This window comes from Cavia porcellus, unplaced genomic scaffold (assembly GCF_034190915.1).
Source record: "Cavia porcellus strain 051 isolate PalLab524CR breed Dunkin Hartley unplaced genomic scaffold, mCavPor4.1 scaffold_8, whole genome shotgun sequence".
NCBI lineage: Eukaryota > Metazoa > Chordata > Mammalia > Rodentia > Caviidae > Cavia > Cavia porcellus.
This window is the reverse complement of record NW_026947491.1, coordinates 95,233,274-95,246,333: the sequence shown is the minus strand read 5'-3', so window position 1 is coordinate 95,246,333 and position 13,060 is coordinate 95,233,274.

Below are 13,060 nucleotides of genomic sequence, written 5' to 3'. Positions count from 1 at the left end.
GTAAAAATCCATAACGGGCGAGTGGCAGTATCAGCAGCCGCATTCCCCTGTGCCATGGGCCCCGGCAGGGATGTATGTGCTCTTATGTGGGTGGTGAAGACCTTATGGTGTCTGTTCTGAAGCAATGTCTGGATAGACAGGAACAGCCCAGCCACTGTGGAAGTGGATCTAATTAAACCGGCAGTCTCAAGCACTTGCATAGCATTGACCACATACCTAGAATCGGAGACAATATTAATGGCTTCTGAGAACCGTTCAAGAATCATTTTAACGATCTGCAGTTCCACCACCTGAGGCTGATCAGGTTCAAATTGTATGGTAACCGGGGGCTTGCCTAGGATCACATAGGCGCCTATCCCCGTCTTGGAGCCATCTGTGTATATTGTAGTTGCTGGGACTAATGGCTCAGAGGCAGTAACCTTTGGAAAAATTATAGGGTGCTGAGTGACAAATGACAAGATAGGGTCTTTAGGGTATTGATTGTTTATATCCCCATGGAAAACACATCTCAGAATGGCCCATGTATCTATGCAGGCAGCCAGGGTCTTGATCTGGCTGGCGGTATAGGGTACTCGGATGGCTTGTGGTCCTGAGCCAAAATGTTGGACAGCTCTATCATGCGCTTCAAGGGCCAATGAAGCGACTGCCTCCGGGTAATGCTCTATGACTTTTGCAGGTGAGACCTTAGGGTGTATCCACAGTAATGGTCCTTTCTGCCAAATCACCGCTGTGGGCTGTAGACTAATCTGTAGCAAACAGACATCAAAGGGTCGCCCTGGTTCAATTCTGTGTAAGGTAGCCCCACCTAAGGCTTTTTCCACTCTCTGTAAGGCAGCTCTTGCCTCAGGAGTGAGCCTCCTGTGGGAGGCTATATCTGGGTCTCCCTTTAGAAGGTCGAACAGGGGTTTGAGATCTGAATTTGGTATATGTAAATATGGCCTAATCCAATTAATGTCTCCCAATAGCTTTTGCATGTCATTTAGGGTCCTAACGCCATCCGTCCTAATGGTGACCTTCTGTGGAGAGACTAGCATAGGGGAGATTCTCGCGCCTAAGTAGGTCACCATTTCTCCTCCCTGAATCTTGTCGGGGGCAACATGCAGATTGGCTTGTCTCAGGGCCTTGACCAACTGGCCGAGCATATTATTTAGCATGTCTGGGTCCCTGCCGCTGAGCAAAAGGTCGTCCATGTAATGCACACATCTTATCTTGGGAAAGGATTTCCGTAGGGGGGCCAGTAGGGAATCAAGGTAAATCTGACACATAGTGGGACTGTTGGCCATACCTTGGGGCAGCGTTATCCACTCGTATCTGAGATCAGGGCTTTCTTGGTTAATGGTGGGTAAAGTAAAGGCGAACCTATGAGTGTCCTCTGGATGCAGGGGGATTGAGAAGAAACAGTCTCTAAGATCTATAACATAAACTGGCCAGGACTGAGGGATGGCTGAGAGAGCTGGCAGTCCCCTCTGGACCACCCCCAGGGACTGCATCTGCGCGTTGACCGCCCTTAGATCATGGAGCAGCCTCCACTTGCCAGACTTTTTCTTAATTATAAAAATGGGGGTGTTCCATGGGGAGGTTGACGGCTTAATGTGTCCTAATCTAAGTTGTGTACTGACTATTTCCGACAAGGCTAATAGCTTCTCCTTAGGCAGGGGCCACTGAGGTACCCAAACCGGATCATTTGACCTCCAGGTGATTTTGATCGAAGTGGGTAGGAGAGCTTCTTCAGCGGCCCCTAAGAAAAACCCAGCCCTTGCCTACCTTTTTTGTTCTCTACTGGTATTGGGGATGTCCGACCCTGTAGGGCATTGCCCAAGCCTTTGCCGGGGGTATATCCCTGGTTCCTGAGTATATCCTTAGCCTGGGGGGAGCAGTTTGACGTAAGCGTGACATCCATCTGAGTGAGGATGTCCCTTCCCTATAGAGACACTGGCAACTGCAACACAAATGGTTGGAAATGGCCCTGATGACCCTCCTCATCACACCAGAGCAGGGTTGAAGCACTAACCTGAGGAGCTGACACCATCCCCAGGCCCTGCAGCGTGTTATCTGCAGTGTTGGTGGGCCAGTTGGAGGGCCAATCCTTTATGGAGATAATGGAACGGTCAGCTCCTGTATCTAGGAGCCCTGTTATATTCTTGCCATTGACCTTAAGTGAGAGCATGGGCCTTTTATCAAGTATTATATGGAGTCCCTCGAAGACTTCCCCTGAGGAACCGAAACCTTGACTTTCTCTAATTTTCTGCTTTGAGGGGAATCTCTTGTGGAGACTGGGGAGCAGCAAGAGCTGCGCTATCTTGTCTCCTTTATTGATTACCATAGTACCCACAAGAGATTGAACCATAATTTTAATGTGTCCTGTGTAGTCTGAGTCTATGACCCCCGGGACTACTATGAGACCCCGAAGGGCCGTGGAGGATCTCCCGATCACCAGACCCACGGAATTTTCGGGTAACGGTCCCTTAAAGGTGGTTTCAACCACTTGAACACCCATATCAGGCACTAATATAAGTCTGGAGGCGACACTGAGGTCCACACCTGCTGACCCAGGGGTGGCCCTTGTTGAAGGCTGCCATCCTGAGCTGTCCTGTCTCTGGGGCGGGGGCCCGCCTGTGAAGGGGGCCCCCTCTGGCCGTTTTTTGGCTCTCTAGCATCTCGTCCACAAATACGGTTGCCCTGAGCATTAAAGACCGACCTACACTCCTCAGCTTTGTGTGATCCCCTCTTGCATCGCCCACAAACATATGGTTCTTCATTCCTAGGGCGAGGCCTAGCATCTGCATTGTTTGGGCAATGACGTTTAATGTGTCCTGGCTCCCCGCAGGCAAAACACCCTTTAGCCTTACATTCCCCTTCTAACCCGCGAGGTCCCCTCTGCTGTACAGCCGCAGCCAGGAGAGCAGCCACTCCCGAGTTGGAGAGCGGCCCCCCTATCTCTCTGCATATCCTAATCCAGGCGTTGAGGTCCTTGTTCTTATGAGGAGCTATCGCTGCCTTGCACTCCTTTGTACATTGCTCAAAAATCAGCTGCCTTACCAGCGGTCGAGCCACTCCCGGATCAGAAAATATCTTATCGGCAGCATCTTGCATTCGGGCCACAAAGTCAACAAATGGCTCTGTGGTACCCTGAATTATTTTTGAAAGACACAAGGAGGCTGTTCCGGCACCACTTACCTGCTTCCAGGCGTGGAGCCCTATGGCATTGATTTGTTCATAGACAGCGCCGGGGAACTGAGTCTGATCATCAGCGTGCCGACCTTCTCCCATAAGCATTTCCTTGTTCCACCCCCGGTTTCCCCGATTGGCGTTTCTCTCAGCCTGCTCTGCAGAGAACTCTGCGTACCAGGCTCGCCAATCCAGGTAACTACCCGAGGGCAGACACGCCTTTGCCAGCTGAATCCAGTCCGCGGGGGTGAGGGGCCCAGAAGACAGGTTCTCCAGCATGGCAATGGTGTAAGGCGCAGTTGGCCCAAAGGTTGTAACTGCATTTTTAAGTTCTCTAATCTGCTTTATCTCAAAAGGCTCCCATGCATTACGTCCCTGGCCCATAGCTACTTGTACAGGAAATATCCCGTAGGGGCCACTATCTATCCCAGGTGGTGGATGTACCTCATGAGACAAACGTCCCCCCTGCCAAAGCCGCCTGTAAAAATACCAACCCGCCGGCGGCGGAGCATAAGACGGCGGCCATGATTGGGCGGAAAATGGGGGCCCGTGCATCACTTCCTGTTCTGGCGAAGGGGAAGGGAGCTCCCGGGCGGCCGCCTCGCGGCGAGGGATCGCCTCCGGGAACAGCCCCCAAGGTGGGGCGGAAGGCTTCGCCTCCCTCTCGCGCCGGGGAGCGCTCAGGAGCTCTCTACTCCTCCGCAGACCAAGTTGAGCGGAGCGCAATTCACGGCGCAACGCTGGGAAAGAACCCTGCGACTCCTTATCGAGCGACTTAGGCTCCTGACAGCTGGTCTCTTTGGCCTCCTTGCCATTCAACTTTCCCTCGTCCTCGGAGTCAGACGACTCCGAGGCTAGAGCCCCGTCCTTCTCCTTAGCATCTTTGTTCCCCTTGACGGGCCCCTCTCGGGAGCTCCCTGACTGGGCCTGCTCAAATACCCTGCGTACTTTTGTAAGCTCTTGAGAGCTTTCTCCACAACCACCCTCGCTCTTAGTGTTGCTACCTAGCATGTTTCCCATCTTTTAATATGTTACTCACCGCGTGAGGCCCAAGGAATCCGCCACTTACGCGTGAGCCTGAGGGGAGTCTAAAAGCCCTGTAGGTGCGCACCACCCAGAGCCCAGGCTTATCCCCAACTCACCTGTCTCGCAGCTCTGTACTGGAGCGTTGTCCGCTGTCACGTCTCGGGGGTGATCAGTCCCCGTGCGGGCCTCCAAATGTCGATGTCGCTCCCGGCCGGCAGGAAGGACACACGACAAAGTCTGGCAGTGGACAACCTTTTCTTTTATTTTCCTTCTCCGTACAGCCTGCCCTGGGATCGCTCCCAGCCGAAGCCTCCTTTGGTCCGCTCCCCGCGGCTCCTTCTGGGCTTCTACTTCCGGGCTTCTTTCTCCCCCCCAGGGGTGGCACCAGTATATATACGGATACAGTGTCCAATCATGTTAAAGTAAGCAAGGCAAGCTGATTGGCTAACATCATCAGTTGCCAGGCAGACTATATTGTTGAGCGGGTTGCTTACGCGGTAAGCAGGAAACTAACGTGCTCGATGGGAGGGGTAATCTACCTCAGGCTTTACTCTTTACTACAGGCCTCACGTCCGCCAAGTGAGGCGACCGGGCTCGGGGCTGCGGCTCCCAACGGGTTACTTTTCTCACATTGCTGAGGCAAAATACCCAACACCCAAAATTAAAGGAAAGGCTTATTTAGATCACAGTTTGTGGAGGCTTCAGTCCACACTCAGCTGGCTCTGGGGCAGGTTGGCGTGGCACAGGGGCAACACTTCAGGGCAGCAGCCAGCAAAAGGGTGAAGAGCTCCTCTTGTACAGGCTGAGAATGTTTACAAAGTGAGGATCCTGGTTACCTGCTGAGTCTCTGAGTTAAATTTCTAAACTGCTCAAGCTGACGCAGTGGATCAACCATAACACCAGGGTCACAGGTGGGAGCTGCAGGCCCAGAGCAGGGGTCCCAGAGCCAGTGGATCCCCAGGATGAGTGTGGACAAGCAGCAAGCTCTCAGGGCCACAGCTTCAGGAAGAACCGACACACCGTGGGGTTTGCCTCTGGGAATCTTGCCTTCCTGAAGACCCTGGGCAAACATGGGCAGGGGAAGGGAGAGGCCTCGGGAATGTCTTCCAGTCTCTGTTGCAGAGGTAGCAGCGGAGATGCCCTGACCAGCAACCTATCCTTGGGTCCCAGAGGAGCCGCGCTCCCTTATTCACCCCTTCCCCCTCATCTCAAATGCAAGAGGGGGAGTCCTGAGAGGGAGAAGAAACGATTGCACAGGTCAGGGGTCTGGATGTACCCCATAAATCTACACACTGTCCCTGGGCCAGAGACGAGGCCCTCCCTTCTCCTCCAGGCTCCTGTGAAAGACAATAGCCCCCCCCCCAAAGAGGGTCAGGCCCAGGCCTCTCCAGGGTGGTTTTCTGGGTCCCCAGAGGAGACACAGGACAGGAAATCCAGGCCTTTGTCAGGGATAACGAAGGAATGTGTGTTAGGGGTGCGGGGGTTTGGACTCAACCCTTTTGTACTCAGCCATGTCTCTAGCTCTTTTTAAGTTTTTTATTTGAGGCAGGGTTTCACTGTTACTAAGTTGCCCAGGCTGAGCTTGAACTTGCAATTCTCCTGCCTCAGCCTCCCAGAGTGCTGCCAGCACCCTTGGAATTACAGGCACGCACCATCAAACCCGCGTAAGAAATTACACTTGAAAAGCTAGCTCTTGCTAAGAGTTAAATGAGCCCTCACACTAGAGACACAGTCACCTGTCTTCCTGCTCTTGGGTGTGGCATCATGCCCGACAGTGGGTACTCTCTGTAGGACAGCTTCGTCCTCCGTGCCTTCCTCCAACATTCCTAACCCAGTCTAATCCAGAGACAAATGCCAGACCAACACTGTTTCCTGAACATTATCAAACGTCCTGACCAGTTCTCACAACTTTTCAAAATCGTGAAAGCAAGGAAAGTACTGACACAAGGTGTACGATACAAGGAAGATACGTGGCCTCCAAATAATACCAGAGAAATACTACGACTCTCAACCCGTCAGATGGTCTCTAAATTGAGGACTGACTTCCAGGAACAACAGAGGTTAAGACTAGGAAAAATTCATTTAAAGAAAGGTATCTTCTGTCTAAGAGGGACAGAGGGGCCCCTAAATGTCGGTGGCCTGATGACCTCACTTCTCAAAACACAAGGTATAGCAGATTCAAGGTAGGACAAAACTATAGTCAACTAACAAAATTATAACTATAGCAGCTTAGGTAATATTGATCCAATGGGAAATCACCAGGTAGGTGTGAGGTGGGACAAAACTATGGGGAACCAATAAGATTATACCAAGTACAGTTGCTTAGGTAATTATTGATTAAGTGGAGGATCAAATGGGGAAGAACTTGGGATGGATAAGGACTTTCCTAGAAGGGGCAGGCTAGGGAGCTTTGGTTCTCCACCCAAGGTGATTGATACCTAAAATACCAATCACTGCTGTTCATCCCTTGGGGAGTGTGTAAGTGTAGTCCTCTTTTTCTTGAAGTCTGCCCTTCAGTGCATGGGCTCTGGTCACAGTTGTCTGCTGTGCTGAGGGGCCATCCCTGGGTGACTGCCTGTAGTATTTAGAACTAAACTGTCTATAATATCCCCCCTTTTGAAGAGCTCTCCATATCTCTGGTTAGGGGACCAGGGGTACAGTTACCATCTAACTCTTTCACACTCAGAAGAGTCAGAGTAAGGGAGATCACAATCAAGATCCTTCTCCACCAAGTTAGTCTACTGGGCCGCAGACAGAAGTCATACTGTAGTCTAACAGTTGGGAGCTCTCTTTACAAGACTGATCTGGTGGGATCTGGTAAAAGGAGTCCAGCACACTTGTCATTGGTTGCATGATCATTTGGAATTTGGTAGCCTCTAGACAAGAATAAACAAATTTTCCAAGAAATGAGAGCACATATAATCAAAGCATGAATACTAGAATGGAAAATCAGGGTGGAGAAAGTCACATCTAGGAACTGTTCCTAAAGGACTGGAAGAGCATTTGTAATTACTGATGGAGGCTGATATTTTGTCATAAGTCTCTACAGATTTAGCTATAAGAAGATGGAAAGTTTAGTAGTTTTGAAGGTCAATTTTAGATAAAAGCTTTAAAGATTCTTATCGAGTTTTTATAGATTCTACTGTAGTTCTTTTTTAATAACTCTTAACAGTGGTCAGCCACTGGTGTAGCTGGAAACTATCAAGAGGGAACAGTGATTGGAACCAATTTTTATATCTAGCTTATGACTATGGCATTGTTTTTATACATCTTTGGTCATACTTTTGTGCTAGGTGTTTGAGACCAAGTTAAAGTGAGACCTGTTTTAATTAAAATTAACTTCCTGCTGTCTACCAAGCTCAGTTAAATCTCCTCAGGCATTACTTTGGAACTGTGACAGAGGGGCCTCTCAGCTCCTCTGTCAGGATCAGTCCTCTGGATGGGTCGTGGTCTTGCTTGATGATATTGCTATCTGTGAAAGCATAAGACGTTTGCTTCTTGGTGACCTCCTTTGGCACACTGTATACTTGTGAATTCTTGTCCTCTGAGGTCCAGCAATCTGCCTGATCAGGAGGTTTGTTGACTCACCAAAGTTGTAGGATCTTGAAGAAAAAGTTCTCTCATGTTCTGGTTCTTCATTGAACCTGGAGGGCCAGGGTCAAAATATTGGCTATCCTCTTAGTCCAGTTACCTTTCTAGTTCTGGCATCTAAACTTTAGTTGAACACACAGAAGGGAAAATCAATGACATTAGTATGACAGTGGGGGCAGTGAATTCAACTATTCTAATTTCATCTGGATATCGAGCACATGATTTAGTACAGCATGAAATTAGCAACAAGTATCACAGTGAACTTCTTTGTCCATTAATCTAGTTTTGTACCAAAAAAAATTTTTAATGAAACTTATTGTTTTTTCCCATGGAAAACTTAACCTTTTGACAATGGCCAATGTAAACATATCACTATAATACATCTAGTAATTTTTTATGGGTGTGTCTCCTATAAGGCTGTGATAGTTATCAGTGAACAAAGGTTTGAAGAAAATATATCCAGGAAGTTGCTCCTTTAATCACCAAGGGGAGTCCTGGCCAGCAGTTTCCCTAAGTCTAAAGTTTCTCTATTTAATCATCTTAACAAAGTTTTTGATGACTTATGAGAACCAGATCATAACAATTAACACTTTGTTCTTGCCCCATGAAAAACTCTCAAGTTATTGTATACAGACAACAGTATGTATTTGATTTATAAAACCAGTCTTGACGTCATTTTGATTAGCTGAAGGCCTGGATGGAAGCATGACTTTAACTCTACTGACATCTATAAGCCAACTTAAATTATAGACAAGTGTTTTAAAAATCCAAAAGGACAAAAACAAGAAAAAAAAGTGCTGAGCACAAACAAAAACAACTGTGTAAGTGTTGTAACCAGTCATAAATTGAACAGATGGACAGGAACACACAAAACAATTGTTAATGGACTATAGTGCATGCAGATGTATTGGCCAACTTGAATTATAATAACTTTTTTACAGTTTTTAAACTTGAAACTATAAATAAATTTTTCAGAACATTTTGTAGGTCAATTAACAGAGGTGTCTTGTAATAAGAATCAGAAAAAATAAAAACCTTTTACACCAATAAGAACAAAGTTTTCAAGACAGACCCCAGGCTGATGGCTTATCTGATTGGAATATCCTGCTCTGTAGCCTTCTAACTGTTTTGATTGCCACAACTGTGATTTGTAATCACAACTGATAGCCAAAAATGCTGTTTTGATAGTTACATGTAACTGTTTCCTCTAAAGAAACAGACTTTAAAAGTAATTTTTAACTATTTTTAGGGGAGTGCAAAGGCCAGGTTTGGGTGTAGAAAAAACTAGGTGCTACCTCTTGGAACTAAGTACGAATTTGAAACAGAATTTGAACAGAAATTCTGCCAGTGCTCCAACCTGCTTTGATGCAGACTCCATCTAAGAAGTTTTCCCCATCTTCCTGTGACCCTTGGACCATACTTAGTTTTGGGCCTTCCTTTTCAGAGCCTCATGCAGAATATCTGAGAATAGTGGCTTTCCTGGAAAGATGTTTTGGAGAGAAATCATGATGAGAGAGGCAGTCTTCTGGGGACTGGGTCTTTGTCTATTTTTACCACCTGTTCTTATTTAAAACTGATGTTAAACTCATGAAGTTCCCTAGGATATTTTGTTCTATCAATGAGCTTTACATATGTTATAAAAAATCAATCAGTCTCTTCTCTGCTATAAAAACCAGGCAGCCTAACTCTTGAGGGGAGAAGGAAGGGACTTTGATAGGATTATTTCCAATAGATGAAAAGTATTTCCAAAAGATGAGAAGTATAAAACAAAAAGCGGCCACGCACTGCTGGCGACCGGTGATCTCTCCAGGGCGTGGGAGTATGTTAAGCAGCCTCAGTTTGGGGTGGAACCTAAGGAGGGCATTAGGAATGCACAGGTAGCCCATTGGTCCTAGGTTTGGCGCCATATGTAAATTTCCAGGGGCGGGAAGATGGTGTCACAGGTAAATTCCTAGGGGTGGGGGAGATAGGGGCTTCCTGCTTCCGGTTGAGGCTTTCCTGGCTACAGTGTCCTGTCTGGGCCAAAACCCTTTCAGACTTCATGTCCAGTTCTACTCAAGCACTGAAAGGCCTCTAAACTTGGACTAAAACTTGTGCATTTATTCTCTGAGAGCTTCAGAATTAAACCAAAACCAGTTTTTTAACATGGCCCGGAGATAAGTGAAGATCAGCTTCACGCTAGAAAAGTCCTGGGGAGGAGAAACTCAACATTCTGGAAACTCTGTCCTAAAATTCAGCAGCCACAGAGGAGAGAATTTCTTTGGATCAAACACTGTTGTAAACTATGTTCTCAGGGGGCAGAGCAGTGGGGAAGGGACAGAAGAGTGGCTCCAGTATGGCACAAGAATTAATCCTAAACTTCCAGGTGCAGAAAGGAAGATGGAGAGTTTCCCCAGGGCGGGTCTCCGGTTCTCAGTAAAGCACACCTGCAGAGACAGCAGTCATGACCGGCTCCAACGGCACTGCCAGACAGAAAATTAATCTGATGGTCAAAGAACTTGGTGACTGCTTTTAACCTTTTGAAAGAGAGTGAGAGAGAAAATGAGTCTCCCAACTCCCTTGTTTAAAGCTTATTTTCTAATAAATGACTTTAAATCAAAAGTTCTAAAATCCCAGCCTGCAAAAGAGATCTATCATCAGAGAGAGCATTAACTTCCAGAAGAAATCTCAGCCCTAGGACAAAGTGACCTCCAAGACATTTTCGGTTCTCTATCCTAGAGTTTACCTAGGTAAACTCTCTCCGTACAAGTGCTGCTTAGGCTCTTCTTAAACCCACTCTGAGAATATGTATTCCTGGGTATCTGTAAGACACTTAAGAAATTTACAGATTAAAGTTTGTATTCATTGTCTCTCATTAGAAGTCAATGTTGATTTAAGCATATTGTTTCTTTTTTCATTCCAGATTCAATGTGAAAAGCATATTGTTTTTCCAGTTCATAGTCTGAGAAAGTCCTCAAAAGACCTCACTATCAGGTTCATCTGAAAACGTTCCTAGATCTAGCTTGATCTGCTTTAGGTGAGAGAAAAGAACACATGAATGTGGGTGGTTCCAAATTCCCCAGTTATTTCCTATAAGGGATATTGTCCTTGAGGAATTTGAACAAAATCCCTAAGGACAATTCATCCCATGGAGGCTGGTTTAGAAGCTCCACCCTCAAAACCAGAAGAGCAAGCAGGGAATCATGTAATAGCGGGTGAGGCTTCGATTAAGGTTGCTTTGGAAACCTTGCCTCAGGTTCCAAAGGTTGAGGAGAAGTAGCCTCAGCCTCAGTGACAGTGGATGCCTGAAAGGCTAGAGGTGTGAGGGTTTTTAATGTCTTACATTTACATTCCTGACACAAACGCATTTTTTTTTAGTGCAAAGAAAGTCTGACCATAGGCAACTTGGACCATTTTTCTCTCTCACAGTACACTCTAGTGTGAAACTGCACCACAATCAATGCTTCCCTCTTCATTCTCTTTTGGCTCTAGGGGGTGGACAGGCCACGTGAGGTGCAGAAAAATAGTGAACTATTCTTTTTCAATATGTAAGGGTCGAACCTCCAGTGGTACTTAAGAATACATTTCAAAGGAGTAAAGTATTTTGACACTGAGCTCCATAGCAAAATACAAAAAGAAAAATTGGTGCCCCTTTAATATCTATTTGGTTTCTGTACCCTCAAGGCATCACCTGAGTTGATTCAACTCTAAGACAAATGGATGCCATTTGTAGAGATATCAAAAGATAAAATTTCACCAGCCTATCCACCCTCATACTCCCTTGCAATTTTATCTTTCCAGGAGCTCATGTACTTACTCCCATAGAATTTTTTTAATAAGCATAAGTTACAACTGATCTCACCTGTAACCACCATGTTTAAAGAAGGAGGCATTTGGGGCTGGGGATTTGACTCAGTGGCATAAGTGCCTGCTTTGCAAGCATGTGGTCATGAGTTTGATCCCTGGTACCAATAAAATAAAATAAAATAAAATAAAAATTAAAAAGGAGGCATTACTTAGCCTTAAACCATTGGTTTCTAGTTCGAAAGAGGGTGGGTCAAATAGATCAAAGAACAGCACCTTCTATCCTACAATTGAGGTCATTTTTAGAGATAGACAGAAGCAAACAAATGACTTAGAGGAATTTTGCCTGTGAGTAAGCCTCCAGGGTACCTTGTTATCTACCTAGTCACCTAGGCAACCTTAGCAACAAGACAAGGTTACACATCATTCAGAGTCCAATGTATTTTCTGTATCTGAAGCTCACAGGTTGTTTATATAAATATAAACCTAGCAACCATGATTTACAAGTCAGTAAAGGCATCAGATTTTACATGTACATATGCAGGGTACAGATGTAAATCATGTCCCTGGTAGTTGTTTTTTCCATTAAAGGGAAACGTAAGTAATGTCAGCTTAGCTTTTTGGAGGAAAAGGAGGTCTCTAATCAGGGAGCTTTAAAGTTAATGCCAGTGAGTTATATAAAAATTGGGGTTTCTAACTTGTTAGTAGAAAGTACAACTCTGTAGCTTGACTCTTACTGGAGGCTTTAACAAAGGGTTATAACATTTCAAGTCACTCTGAGACAGAGGATATCAGATCTTTGAAAAGGTTACCTTTTGCCTCACTGAGAAGTGCAGGTAGGGACGATGAGTGGAGATTTTTCATCTGGTTACACAGTCAGCAGTCAGGACTCAGATTCCACTGAGGAGCATTTGGGGACCTGCCCGAGAGCCACCCTGGCCATGACCCCTTGGTTGCTCTCTCGGTTTCTATTGGTCTACCAGAGATCTGCACCTGCAAAGGAATTTAGGGGCCTCTCTGGCCAACATTTAGTCCACAACTTATTAAGGAAAGTATTCTACACACACAAATGCTGAAAATTAGGTCTAGGAAGGAGAGAGCGAGAGAGAGAGCACAAGAGCCAGGAGGCTGAGTACTCTCCCCTAAACTAAACGTTCTGGTCCCTTAGGTGTGGTGTTTTGGAAATAGCTCCTTCTGGTCTTGCCCAAAAGTCTGTTCTTTCTACAAGGTTTCAGGTTCCACCTCCCAGTGAAGACGTTGTCCAGAACACTGCCTGAGACATGGCTTGTATGTGCGTTCCCCGGGATGGGCAATCCAGTGTCTCATCTGACCCAGAGATGGTGTATGTGTCTCTCATCTAAAATGACTTCCCTGTCTTTGGTGTTGGCAAATGCTCATTTTCTATGGGCTCAATTTAGTTGTTGGGTAGAAGGAAAAGGTTGGGGTGGTTTAGAGTTTCTAACCTTACATGTCTCCAGAAAAGGAAAGTATA